Source organism: Myotis daubentonii, chromosome 17, assembly GCF_963259705.1.
Source record: "Myotis daubentonii chromosome 17, mMyoDau2.1, whole genome shotgun sequence".
NCBI classification, from domain to species: domain Eukaryota; kingdom Metazoa; phylum Chordata; class Mammalia; order Chiroptera; family Vespertilionidae; genus Myotis; species Myotis daubentonii.
The window spans coordinates 51720937-51734299 of record NC_081856.1 but is presented as its reverse complement, the minus strand read 5'-3'; the positions used below and the strand labels follow the sequence as shown (position 1 = coordinate 51734299).

Here is a 13363-nt window from a genome sequence, read left to right as displayed (position 1 = left end):
CACTAGTCACCCAGGGTTCTCTGGACAACACCCACTGAGGGCAGACACAGTCCCCGGGTGGGGCTGAGGCTCACCCCCGGACGCCAGGAGGTAATGTGAGCTGGGTAAGTACAGACTGAAGAAGTGGGTAAAAATCACTGGATGTACCATTTTCTTAACTAAAAGGGTCAGCTATAAATAAAAACCCCTCTGTTTCATGAGATGGCGAGGCTTAAGGCCTTGACGTGGGAAAACAATTCCACCTAAACGATGGAGGAGGAACTGTTCGTCCGCATGAACTGGTATTTCTGGGCAAATCTCTCAAAACAGAAAAACTGTGTAAGACAAGACATCAGGCAGTATTTTCATGGAAACAACACTGTGCTTGGAAGTGGAGGTCAGGATTCAAATCCCAGGCCATTACATCTCCTTCCTGGGCTCCCAAGCCACCTTAACTACTGCCATCCAAAAAAATGCTAAGAGATCACTGACACTCAGAAAATTGGAGTAGAATGTTAAATTAGCCCAGCTGGTGTGGCTCAGTTGGTTGAGTGACATCCCAGGCATCAGCAGGTTGCCAGTTTGATTCCAGGTCAAAGCACATACCCAAGTTGCAGGCTCAACCCCCAGTGGAGGGCGCCCATGGTAACAATACCCTAATTTCCTTTTAGGGAACCACCCATATTTCACTCTCCACATGGTTCAGGCAGGGCGAACTCGCCCAGTTACAATGACAGGCACGTGCCGATCCAGCCTGCATTCCTCCCCACAGGGATGGGTCAGGCCTGGCTGGACTCTCAACAGAACCAGGCGAGAGCTGTGCTCTTTATGTCGGGTTGAGCTGGTAGGATGCCAGCCCACATGGCTGGCGGACATGGCTGCAGTCCCATGGGGAGACCCTTCCTGGGAAAGCCAACAACTCAGACAGCACTGCCAAGATTAGAAAGAGACGGCTCCTGACGGCGCCCCTCAGGCTCCTGGGTCCAGCCATGCCTAACGCTACAGCTTCTTCAAACCTGCTGCCGACCAGGCACCGTGGCACTGCCTTTTGGTGTATGCCCATTTGAGCTGAGGCCCTGTCACATGTGACCACAAAAGAATCCTGACCAAGACAAGCGACTTCATGGATTCCTTGAGACAGTGTGAGAATTGTGGGTAAATATGCGCCGGTATTCTTCCCACAGAGAGGACCAGCTCTCTTACTGGGCTCCTGAACTAAAATGATGAAGACTGGCCATTCTAATCCAGTGCCCCCATGTCACGGATGAGAAAACCAAGACCCAGGTCAGGAGAGTAACTCGCCTCAGGCACACAGCAACTGGTGCTGGAGGAGGAGATGAGGAGGACGTGAGGCTGGTTGACCCACGAGCAGGGCTGGGCCATCGGAGGCTTCTCCCTCCCTCCACGTCCTTGGGATGTGCACCCACTTGCCTTCCTTGCACTAGAAGCTACCCAAGGACCAGCCTTGAGACAGCGAGGCGCTGCTGAGACCACCGGGATGGGATATGTGACTCAACCCCATGAAGGGTCTACATAACTTTAAGCATCCTGCTGGGTGGGTGCAGAGATCTACTCACCTTATGGCCCAAGACAGGCCTTGTGAGTTCCCTCGCTTCTCCAACCTGCCACCCACCAATCTGGAGTGGCCTGGCTTTCTTTTTTTCTTTTCTTATGAGCATGTTTTAATTGATTTCAGAGAGGAAGGGACAGGGAGACAGAGATAGAAACATCAATGATGAGAGAAAATCATTGATCAGGGGCCTCCTGCACACCCCCTAATGGGGATTTAGCATGCTACCTGGACATGTGACCTGACTGGGAATCGAACCCTAGCCTCCTGGTTCATAGGTCGACACTCAACCATTGAGCCATGCTGGCCTGGTGGAGTGGCCTGACTTTCTACGGTTTCTCCTATGCTGTGTGTATGGGGCCATTTTGCATGCCAACAGTCGGTGACAGAACCCAGCTCTGCTGAGTATTCCAGACCCTGTGCCTCCATCATCACCAGGAACCCTCCTCTGGCCACTCAGCATCGCCAGGTGGCTGCTAACATCACCAGGTGCAGGCTCTCCCCTGGACCACGTCAGCTGGCGTGACCAGGGGTGAGAAGTCCAGCACCGATACTTTGAAAAGACCTCTGGAAGATTCCAATGCGCAGTTAGGACAAGTACCCCAGCCTTACAACATGAAAACAATGGCAAAGAAGCACGTACAACCCAATTTATCCAACATTATTAGTGAACACTATATAAAGCTACTAACATAAAATTGAGTATTTCACTCTGCCCAGGCACTGTGCTAGGTGTTGAGGTGCAAAACTGAACAAAGACCCAGGACCTGCCCTGAAACACACTTCATGCCTTGTATAAAAGTAAGGCCCATCCACACACAAAAAGGGCTACTTTCAATCCGCAGAAGAACAGAATTCTTGGCAGCCCTGCCTTCAAATTCTCAGCCACCTGGCTCTCTCTTGCTCTCTTGAATTAAGTAAACAGCTCCTTCACAGTGCTTGCATCTATTTGAAACAGTCCGCCTAGGGAATGTATGGCATTTGAGGATATTTATAAAACTTCTCATTGAGGGTGGAGTTTTTGTGCCATCGAAGTTAAACTGTTTCGGCATACATCAGACTGCTTTATCAATAAGATGCTTTATGCGAGCCTCATGGTAACCACAAAGCAAAACCCTCCAGTAGACTCACAGGAGGTAACAGTAAGGGGAAGGGAACCAAAGCTACACTAGGGAAGATCATCAGTGCACGAAGGAAGGCCGCAGGAGAGGGAGAGTAGGAGAGTCCTAAAGAGCTAGAAATCAATTCATCAGATGGCATCAGCAAACCCTTTCCCTAGCAATCATTACTCTAAATGCAAGTAAATTGAATTCTCCAATCAAACGACAAAGAGTGGCTGGATGGATTAAGAACAAGACCCAACTCTATGCTACCTACAGGAGACTCATTTCAGCTTTAAGAACACAGAGGCTCAAAACGAAGGAAAGGGGAGAGAGAATGCACGAAGCCAAAATCAGAAGAGAGCAGGGGTAGCTATATTTATGGATAGAATCTAACAAGTACACACAGATTATACTCATTTGTTTGTTATAGCAAAACAATTAAAAATAAAGACAAGTAGAGAAGAAACAGAGTAAAGACATTGAGTATCCATTTCTAAAGGCCTGCTTAAGTGAATTATGGTACAGTCATATGGCATATTATAAACCTATTAAAATTAAGAAGTTAAATCTGTACATAATTCACTGCCAATAACTCACTCATTTACAAAAACGATTTACTGTCTGTCTGTCACGTGCCAAATCCTGTTCTCGGCACTGGGGAGCAGCAGAAAATGAGACATGGAGGGTCTCTCTTCTCAAGGAGGAAGAGGGGTGGGAGACAACGAATACACAAACCAATCTCAGGAAGAGATGAATGCTGGGTGAAGATGTGCTGAAGGGAGCTGGGAGAGGGGCCGCCTCTGATGGGTGTCCATGGACGTCCCCTCCGAGGAAGCCATGTTTGAGCTGAGACCTCAGTGACCAGAAAGAGCCAACCCTTTCTAGAAGAACATGAAGATGTAGAGGAGGAACACTCTAGGGAAGAGACAGTGAGGGCAAAGGCCTGAGGTGGGAATATGCTTGACTGGTTCGAGGGAAGTGTGGCTGCAGCAGAGTAAGTGAAGGAAACATGGAACGAGACGAAGTTGGAGAAATGCTGGAGACCCATGTTTCTTCTGTTCTACCTCTTACACCTGTGTCCTCAGCTTCTCTAGTTGCAACATGGAGGTACTGGTCACTGACAGCTTTTATCACCTAGGGCAGTGGTCGGCAAACTCATGAGTCAACAGAGCCAAATATCAACAGTACAATGATTAAAATTTCTTTTGAGAGCCAAATTTTTTAAACTGAAACTATATAGGTAGGTACATTGTTATTAACTTAATTAGGGTACTCCTAAGGCTTAGGAAGAGCCACACTCAAGGGGCCAAAGAGCCGCATGTGGCTCGCGAGCCGCAGTTTGCCGACCACAGACCTAGGGTCTCTGCATGAAATCTGTGCAACAGGCTGGACAGGCCTATCATTCCCCCCTGAGGAAGCTGAGACTAGAGATGTTTGTTGACTTAGCCCGAAACCACAGTTTGTAGTCACCAGAGTCAGGACTCAAATTCATGTCTCCTAGTTGTTACCACGATACCCTTCTCCAGCACTGTACCCTCTTCCCCTCTTGTGATTTCAATAACAGCAGTAGCAGCAACCCTCAATTCTGAAGTGAGTCTTTGAATTGACTTTGTAGAAGGGATTGAACCTCAGTGATATGGATAGATTGTTTCAGTCTGCAGCTTAAGGCCACCATGGGTTTTATTTTTAATATAAGTTATTGCTTACATATTGCTCTCTCCTAACAAAACAGGAGAGGTCAAAGTCTCGGGACTGTCCATGGTACGAATCTTGGGTAGGCAGAGAACTTAGGGGTGGAGCATACGAGGGACACCGGCAGGGTCCGCTCTACATCCACAGCCACACGGCTTGTAGGCGGTGAGACCAGGATTTGAACTGGTAGCTCTCCAAGTCAAAGCGTGTGCTCTTTCCAGGAATCGGGTTAGTGCATGGGAAGGACCAGCAGAGCACCTGACTCACAGTAACAGCTCAATGAACCGTAGCTGCCGTTATCATATGTGCACTGTGCTATTAAAAAGGTCTCTCCCTGGTCACTGGGTCTAGTAGCCAAGATCCAAAGGATTCAGAAGTGCGGGCTGGGAGGATTCCAGAGGGTTCCCCAGCCATGAACCCTGCCCGCATCATTCACACAAAAGCTGGCGGTCCTGCTCCATTTCTCAGAACAGAATCTGCTGGGGACGGGGAGATTAATCAGGCTTCATTAATTCTGCAAAATAAACCATGGCGTGTTTGCCAGAGCACCCTGAGCATTATCATAAATCACCGAAATGAAACGAAAATCACTGAAAGCGCACCTGTCTGAGCAGAGGCGCGGCCTGCACTCCAGCGCCAGGAGCAGAAGGTCACGGCATCAGTGGCTTCCCAGTGGCTTCATGGCTTCCCGAGCCTTCCAGTGACCAGTGGGCCCAGCTGCACGGCGCTCCTGTTGCATCATTAACAGAGTCTCATTAACAGAGCCATGAACATTAGCCCCTCAGTTCCGCAGGGGCCCTCGGGCTGTGTGTGCAGTTTTGCTCAGATTATGTAAAGACTAAGCCGCCCTCCAAGGAGATGAGAAGTTTGAGAGGCAATGGTTTGTTTTTCAAGCCACCGCTTCTTCAAAAAGCCTGACTGGGCCTTAGAGACCCGGGAAGGATTAGTAACATGTCCAAGGTCACACAAGTCATTGACGGCAGATCTGGGACCAGAATTCGGGACTCCTGATCCTCAGTGTCGTACTCTTTCCACTCCAATGCCTCTGCCTGAGGGCTTCTGGTAGATTAGAATTCATTCAAAAATATTTACTCCCTCCTGGGACGAGTACACTGTTTTCCTTGGTCTTGGTCACATGACTGCCCTGGGCCATGGCATAAAGCAGGCCCACTGCAAGCAGGGGTTGAAATGGGCTTGCACAGTTGGGCATGCTCTGCCCTCAGCATGAGAAGACTATATGCTGACAAGTTCATGGGTCCAAAGACGATGGGACCCGTGCAGCAGACCTTGACCCAGCCAGCAGGTAGAGGTGCCCAGTCCTGCCCAGCCTGAATCAGCTGGTCCCCAGCTGATGCACAGACAAAAGGACTAAAATAGGTGGCCATCTCTGGATCAGCAGCAGTAGTTGGCTGATCCAATGCTCACCCTGAAAACATATGTACAATATCAGTGACGCCAACTAAAAATGCATTAGAAGGATCCTGGGCTTTGAAGGAGTTCATTTGAGTCTTAGTTTAAGCATTTAGTTACTTTGGGGCCCTCATGAAAATGATTAAAATTCTCTGACACATTATTTCCTGAACTCTGAAATAAAAGTGATAATATTTCCTTATAGGGGGGATACTATGGACTGAATTGATCCCCCCAAAAAACAAGTCATTGAAGCCCTACCCCTCGGTATGCCTGCATTTGGAGATAGAGCCTTGAAGGAGGAAATTGTTAAATAAGGTCATAAGGTTGGGGTCCTGATCACATAGGATTAGTGTTCTGACAAGAGACACGAAAGCATCTCTCTCCCCCCTCTCCCCTCCCGCCCCCAAGCTACCCTGTGAGGATAGCATGAGAAGGTGACTGCCTACATTTGCTGATCTTGGACTTCACAGCCTCCAGAACTGAGAAATACATTTCTATTGTTTAAGCCACCCTGTCTATGGTGTCTGGTGATAGCGGCCTGAGCAGACTAGTACGGAGAAATTCAGAATGTTATATTAATTGCCTAGCACACAACGGGGCTGAGATTGCAAACCTCTAGCCAGAGAGTTGGGGAAAAAGTAGGTCATTCCTACACTGAAAATAAGTAATGTTAGAAATGCATTTTCCTCTAATATGGTCCTAAAACCTTGGTTTTTAGCTGGGCACAAGACACCCAGAAGAAAAACTACACCTCCCAGATTTCTTTGCAGCTAATTCGGTTTGGCTATGTGACAAAGGTATGCCCAAGAAGATGGAAGGGCCATATACAACTCCTGGGACATGTCCTTAAAGAGAGAGGACATCCTCCCCCCACTTCCTCATTCTTACTGGCTGGACTGTGGACATGAGGGCTGGAGCTCAAGCAACCACTTGGGAATAGGAACCCACACGCCATGCACAGCAGAAGGAGCCTAGGTTCTGACATCATGGTACCCGCCTGGACCACCTGCTATGGATTCCATAATGTAAGAGACAAATGAACTACTAACGGGAGTGAGCCACTGATTGAGGGCAGCCCTGCTCAGCACCACTTGGGAGCTTCTTAGCAATTCTAATTCAGTCCCCAGGACAGACCTCCTGAACCAGAATCTCTGGGACCAAGGAATCTGTGTTCCCACAAGCCGCCCCGGGGATTCCTCGCTTGCTAACCCTGGAGAGGTACTGATGCAAAGATTTCCACCACACCCGCCTCGCCCGGTGACTGACAGAACGCTCCGAAAGAGCAGGTTCTGTCCAGGACTTGGCAGATGATATAAAGGCAGGAAGGATGGCAAAGCCAATAACTGACAATGTCAAGATTTAAAATGGTTTTGACAGAGTGGAACACTGGACCAAAGCCAAGCAGATGGACGTAATGGGGATGTATAAAAAGCAAATCAAAATGTTCTTTTTTTTATTGAAGGAAATATAAAATGTTCTACTCTTTGCCTTTCTTAAATTAAAAAGAAGAAATGTAAAATTACATATTTCAAAATACAGCAAATAAAGCTATAAATCAATGCCAATGGTGGCTAGTGCGAGGGACGAGGGAAAGAGAGAGGATCAGGAAAGAGGATGAAAGCAAAACCCAAAGTAACAAAGAGCTAGAGAGTCCAGGATGGAAAAGGAGAATGGAGGCCCCAGCCCAGGATCCACCTGTAGGGACTAAGATGACCTCTGCCACTGGAGGTCCTCAGGTTACACGGAGGCCTGCTCTGAGCCAGGCACTGTGTTATGTGTCATGCAAATGTATCTTTGTTTCTCAGATGCAAAGACTGAAGCGCAGAGAGGCTGGGTAAGTTACCCAAGGCCACACAGGCAACACAGGTGGAAGCAGGATATGAACCTGGGTGGCTAGAGTTCAGGGCTGTGACCCTCAGCCACCCTGTGCACTCTACCCTGAGGTGCTGCCCACTCTTGTGACAGATCGGCTTCTCCTGATGGAAAGCCTGGCATAAAAATAGGGAAATCCATTACCTCCTATTACTGTAAGTGCAGAGGTAGGGTGGGTCCTGGTGTAGCAGGATTATCAGCTCAAAGGCGTGGTCACAGATACAAGTTCTGTCCATTCCCGGCTGCTAGGTCCTCAGCATCCAGCTTCAAGCGAAGGCCGGCTCTGCTCCTAGCTCCATTGTGCTTCTTCCCCGCCGCCAGGAAGGGAGAGCAGCCTTCACCCCAAACACGGACTGTCCTGGAATACAGAGTCCGTAACTCAGTGTTACTGTGCCGATCTGGGCACATGACCGTTCCCAGACAACAGGGGTCCTATTTCGGGAAAGCCGTGAGCTAACTGTGAGAGACGAGTCGGGCCGAACCCTGGAAGCGGGGATGGCATCACCAGACCAGGGCTTTGTGGTGCCCAGGACAAACAGGCTCCACTATCAGTTGTGACTCTCTCCCTTTTTTCTTCTGAAGCAAATCAAGTTCCCTCATTTGGTTGAGTCCTAGAGAAATAATAAATACTGAGAAAACTCATAAAAGATTCCTTAGAAGTACCTTGGGGATAAAACCATAAACGCCTCTTTCCTACTCTTCAGCGGCCTTCCTGACCTGCAGAGGCGTCCCAGGGGAAGATACCCTGGGGCAGCAACCCACAGGCTTCCCCTGACAGGTTCAATGATCTTCTGTCAGGGGAGGCCAGTGGGTGCTGATGGGAGCAGGTGCCGGAGGAGGAGGCAGGTCCAGCATGTGTGGCATGTCTAGGTGCCTAGAATGATGTGTCCTATTTTATTACTTACCTATTTTAATCATTATGAGGAGACTAGAGGCCCAGTGCACAAATTCGTGCATGGGTGGGGGCGATTGGGGCCAATCAGGTCGGCCAGCTGGTGGGAGGGACTGCAGGAGGTTGGCTAGCCATGGGAGGTTGGCTGTGGGAGTGCACTGACTACCAGGGGGCAGCTCCTGAGTTGAGCATCTTCCCCCTAGTGGTCAGTGCACGTCATAGCGACTGTTTGACTGGTTGTTTGGTCGTTCAGTCATTTTATATAGAGAGATAATAAAATTAACCCCATTTTACAGATAACAGAGCCAAGGCTCAGCATTGCTGTGCAATTGGCTCAGGGCCATTCAGCTTGTCAAGGGGCAGAGGTGGGTTTCAAACTCAAGTCTATCTAATGCTTCCCCAGTTCTTTCCCCCGCACCACACCGGCCCGATCCAGGATCATTATCATCATCGAACCTTTTGACTGCGATTTCCTGGCTACTTCTTACCTGCTCTCTGGCCCATGCTGATTGAGAGAACTACTTACTCTCAGCTTGTAATGGACTTTATCAAATTGTCTAAGTATTGAACATGTACTATGTGCCAAGAACAGTATGCATACAATCTGTTTATCCTGCCAATAACCCTGTGATACTGTTGGTTATGCAGAATGCTTTGGTTGCTACTGACAGACTCCCACATAAACCATGAGCCAATGGCCACCTCCACGATTCCTTTCTGGTTATGACCCTGTCTAGACTTAACTGCAAGTATCTTGAATTTATCTGGCTTCAATGGGAAAACCACATTTGGAATCTTTTTTCCCTGGAGCCATTTTGTCCAATTTAAAAGATATAACTGGTGCCACCTTAATCAATCCAGAGGTTTTAAAAGAGGAATCACACCTTCCATTGGTCCTTGTCACAAGGCTGAATGTTAACCAGTCTTTGTCACTGAAAGATGTCTTCTCTTTTATTGATTGCAAATCAGAATCAGTTACAGCCTCTAGCCCTGTGAACTGTCAATTTTCTGGACATTTCTACTTTCTACCATCTCTCCAAAATGGACAGTGTTTTGCTAAACTTGATTTTCTCTAGTAGTGCTTCATTATGTATAGACCGTTGCGTCTTGGGAATGTAACATACTGTTCATAGCCTCTTTGCCTAAAATCACAAGCTCATTCAGTACATATCTGTTTTCCCAGTGGCCACAGGTGACAGTTTTACCAAATGCATCACAACTCGCTAACATGGGTTGCCTTTATCTACCCTTTAATAACATATTTTTTGCTTCCTACTCCCAACCCGAGTTAATGCCCCATAATTTAGGTTTTCTGTTATGGCAACACCTCAATTACAGATCCCAACTGTTGTATCATCAGCCTGGCCTAATTAATGCTGGGGTAACAACAAAGGAACCCCACATCTTTACAAAAGGCAAGATTGGTTCCCTGCTGTGGCCGTGGCCTTTGACAGGCTGTGATTTGCTTCACGTTCTCTTTATTCAAGGACTCGGATTGAAGTCCTATCTAGTATCTGAGACATGCCAGCTGGTGGCAAAAGAAAAACGGAGCCATGTGCCTCTGCTTAGAAATGGCGCATACTCCTGGTCACGTGCCATCGACCAAGCAAGTCACAGGGTCAAAGCCGACTTCCATACCCTTCTCTCCCAGGAAAGGGCAGCACAGAGACCCACATGAAGGCGGCAGATATTTGTGAGCAAATGAAACAATCCATGCAGCCGTATGCTGGTAAATGAATAAAAGCCCTGATTTGTAGCACTTGCCAATTTCCATGGTGTAAACACTCCCACAATCGCCAATTTCAAGCTACCAATGAGATGTCACGGAATGCAGAGTCAGGAAGAGGTGTGTGTGGTCAGCTCTTGTCAGCCGGTGTGAGCAGGCTACAGCATAGCACTGAGCCCACCGCATTTTAAGTCAATCAGTTACTAAACATAAATTGAGCGATACCTGTTCAACAGTACGAATATGAAATTTTGCTGTGACTAGAGCGAGAGAGGTTTGACTCAGCATCAACCTGCCTTAAGCCTAAACTAGGATTTGAGGTCGGAGTGAGGAGGACTTAGACAACCCAAAATTAAGTCTTCACATTATTTGGTATTCCTGTATTCATTGGCAAATTCAAGTGGAGAGTAAGAATGTGAGATTAAAATAAAAATCATCTTTGCCTCTATAAATAAGATTCAGCCCCAGGTTCCTCCTTTGCAGAAATTCTTATTAAGGACTTGGCTCCCCTCCCAGAAAAATAAGGTAGAGATCATTTAAAACCCTTTAATTCCAAATTATTCCTGATGGGAGTTATTTGTGAGTATACCTACTTTTTAATGTTTACCATATTAACTTTTTTCCCCCAGTAAAAATGAGCTTAAAATATCCATGATCACAAGTTGCCGTTTTTTCAAAGAGCACTCTTTGCGCACATTGACATCACCGCTGTAGTGACATTGAGCAGGTCGCTTACATGCTCTGAATTTGCTTTCTCATCTTCGAGATAATTCCTTATTCCTTGCTGCTCTTTCTAATCGTGCAAGGCCGTTATGAGGCTTGAATACCTGGCATATACAGGGCACCTAGCAGAGTACCTTGCACATGGTGGTTACTCAGTAAATACTCCTTCCTATGCATTACCTTGGAAACTGATAAAACGACTCCCAGGATTATCACTGAGGCTTGGAGCTGGCGGGTTTGTCCCTATCTAACATAGTGCGGGCTTCATTCATAGCCTCGGAGCAATTTGGCGGTTGATTGTAAGGACATCTGACAGGAGTGACTTTTGCAGCTCCCCTACACGCATGGATTTTATCACAATTTAACCAACCTCACCTCTCTGGCTGTCACTGCATTGTGTCTCTTGGCCTCTAGCTTGGTTCAAATTGTCAGCCCAACAGAAAGACCCGATGGTTGGCCCCAGGGCACGCTCCTGGCCTGCAGGGGTGGACCCAGGCCCCATCCGGGGGAGAACGGAAAGCTCACCTAGCCATGCTGCAGTCCTTCATGCTGATTCTCACATAAAATAGCAACAGGAAATTCCATCCCTACAGTCATTCTGGAGGAGCTGAGGGCCATTCGGACACAGGCGCCTGGCCTAGCGCTGCATGCCACATTAAGGTCACAGGACAGACATCACAGAGAGATCATGACGACTCAGAAAAAACAGCCTACTACCTTCCTGGGGACCACTCGCTCCTCCCTCAGGCCCTGGAATGGTCAAGGTTACTATTTCTGACATCTTAGAGCGCTTTGACGTAAAGCATAATGGTGAGGAAGATGTTGATATTGATCATGACAAGAGCAAAAATGAAGAGAGTCGTCTGAGGCTCTGCCCCCAGCTGTCCGGTAATGGGCATGTACGTTTGTATGTGTGTGTGTGGCTCAGTGATCTGTATGTGTATGTATTAGTTCCTCCTGGTGGCTTTTTTGAAACTAATTATCAGCTTCTGGAACTGTGTGACAGTGACTTACTATCCTATCTAATAAAAGAGAAAAATGGTAATTGGCGTACGACGATACCCTTTTCATTGGCTAATCACGGCTATATGCAAATTAACTGCCAACTAAGATTGGCAGTTAACTGCCAACAAGATGGCGGCTAATTTGCATATGTAGGCACAATGCAGGGAGGCAAAAGGGAAAGCAGGAAGAAGCCCCCTGCCACTGACAGTGATCGGAAACCCAGGGGGGAGCTAAGAGCTGGGGGGCAGGGCAAAGGCGGCCCTGGGGCCGCCTTTGCCCTGCCCCCCAGCCATGATCGGAGAATCAGGCGCCTTTGCCACCCTGGCGAGTGATAGCAGGAAGTAGGGGTGGAGCCAGCGATGGGAGCTGGACAGGGTCGAAGCTGGCAGTCCCGGGAGCTAGGGGTCCCTTGCCTGGGCCTAAAGCGGAGCCCACAATCGCAGGGCCGCTGCAGCTGCGGGTCCCCGCTGCCCGGGCCAGACGCCTAGGCCAGAGGCATTAGGCCTGGGAAGGGGCGGAGCCTGCAACCGTGGAGAGCTGGGGGTCCCCTGCCCAGGCCTGACACCTCTGCCGGAGGCGTCAGGCCTGGTCAAGGGGCCGATCCGGTGATTGGTGATCAGAGGGTGTGAGGGTCAACTCCTCTGGCCAAGGGATCAGGCCTGGGCGGGGGGCTGAGCCGGGGATTGGGGGGATATGATGGTCCCCTTGCCCAGGCCTGAAGCCTGGGTCAGAGGCGTCAGGCTTGGGTGGGGGTGGAGCAAGCGATCAGAGGGAGATGGGGGTCCCCTGCCCAGGCATGATTCCTGGGCCAGAGGCCTCAGGCCTGGGCGGGAGTCAGAGCCAGTGATCGGGGGAAGATGGGGGTCCCCTGTCCAAGCCTGACACCTCTGGCGGAGGCGTCAGGCCTGGGCAAGGGGCCGATCAGGCGATCAGAGGGTGATGGGGGTCTACGCCTCTGGCCAAGGCATCAGGCCTGGGCAAGGGGCAGAGCCAGCAATCGGAGGGGTCTGGGGGTCCCCTGCCCAGGCCTGACGCCTGGGCCAGAGGCATCAGGCCTGGGCTGGGGGCAGAACCAGTGATGGGGGGAAATGAGGGTCCCCTGCCCAGGCCTGACGCCTCTGTCAGAGGCGTCAGGCCTGGGCAAGGGGCCGATCCTGTGATTGGAGGGTGATGGGGGTCAACACCTGAGGGCTCCCAGTATGTGAGAGGGGGAAGACTGGGCTGAGGGACACCCCCCCCCCACACACACACACACACACACACACAGTGCACGAATTTCGTGCACCGGGCCCCTAGTGTGTATATAAAGGCCATCGAAGACTTGGAATAAAACTACTTGATTCGGGGGCTCCGAAATTAGGAATTTAACCTTACTGGTATGTATGAGC

General features: G+C 49.2%; 1 protein-coding gene and 1 long non-coding RNA gene across 2 annotated transcripts in view; both read right to left on the bottom strand.

The window, feature by feature from the left end:
- CCN4 (cellular communication network factor 4) overlaps positions 1-13363 on the bottom strand; it is a 967918-nt gene that overhangs the window by 423323 nt on the left and 531232 nt on the right. The window lies entirely within an intron of this gene.
- Positions 1-13363, bottom strand: part of LOC132219770 (uncharacterized) — a 66217-nt gene that overhangs the window by 46367 nt on the left and 6487 nt on the right. The window contains exons 2-3 of the long non-coding RNA XR_009449610.1: positions 7774-7987; positions 4947-5074 (exon numbers count right to left, since the gene is read on the bottom strand). This is a non-coding gene — a long non-coding RNA (uncharacterized LOC132219770). The remainder of the gene's footprint in view (positions 1-4946; positions 5075-7773; positions 7988-13363) is intronic.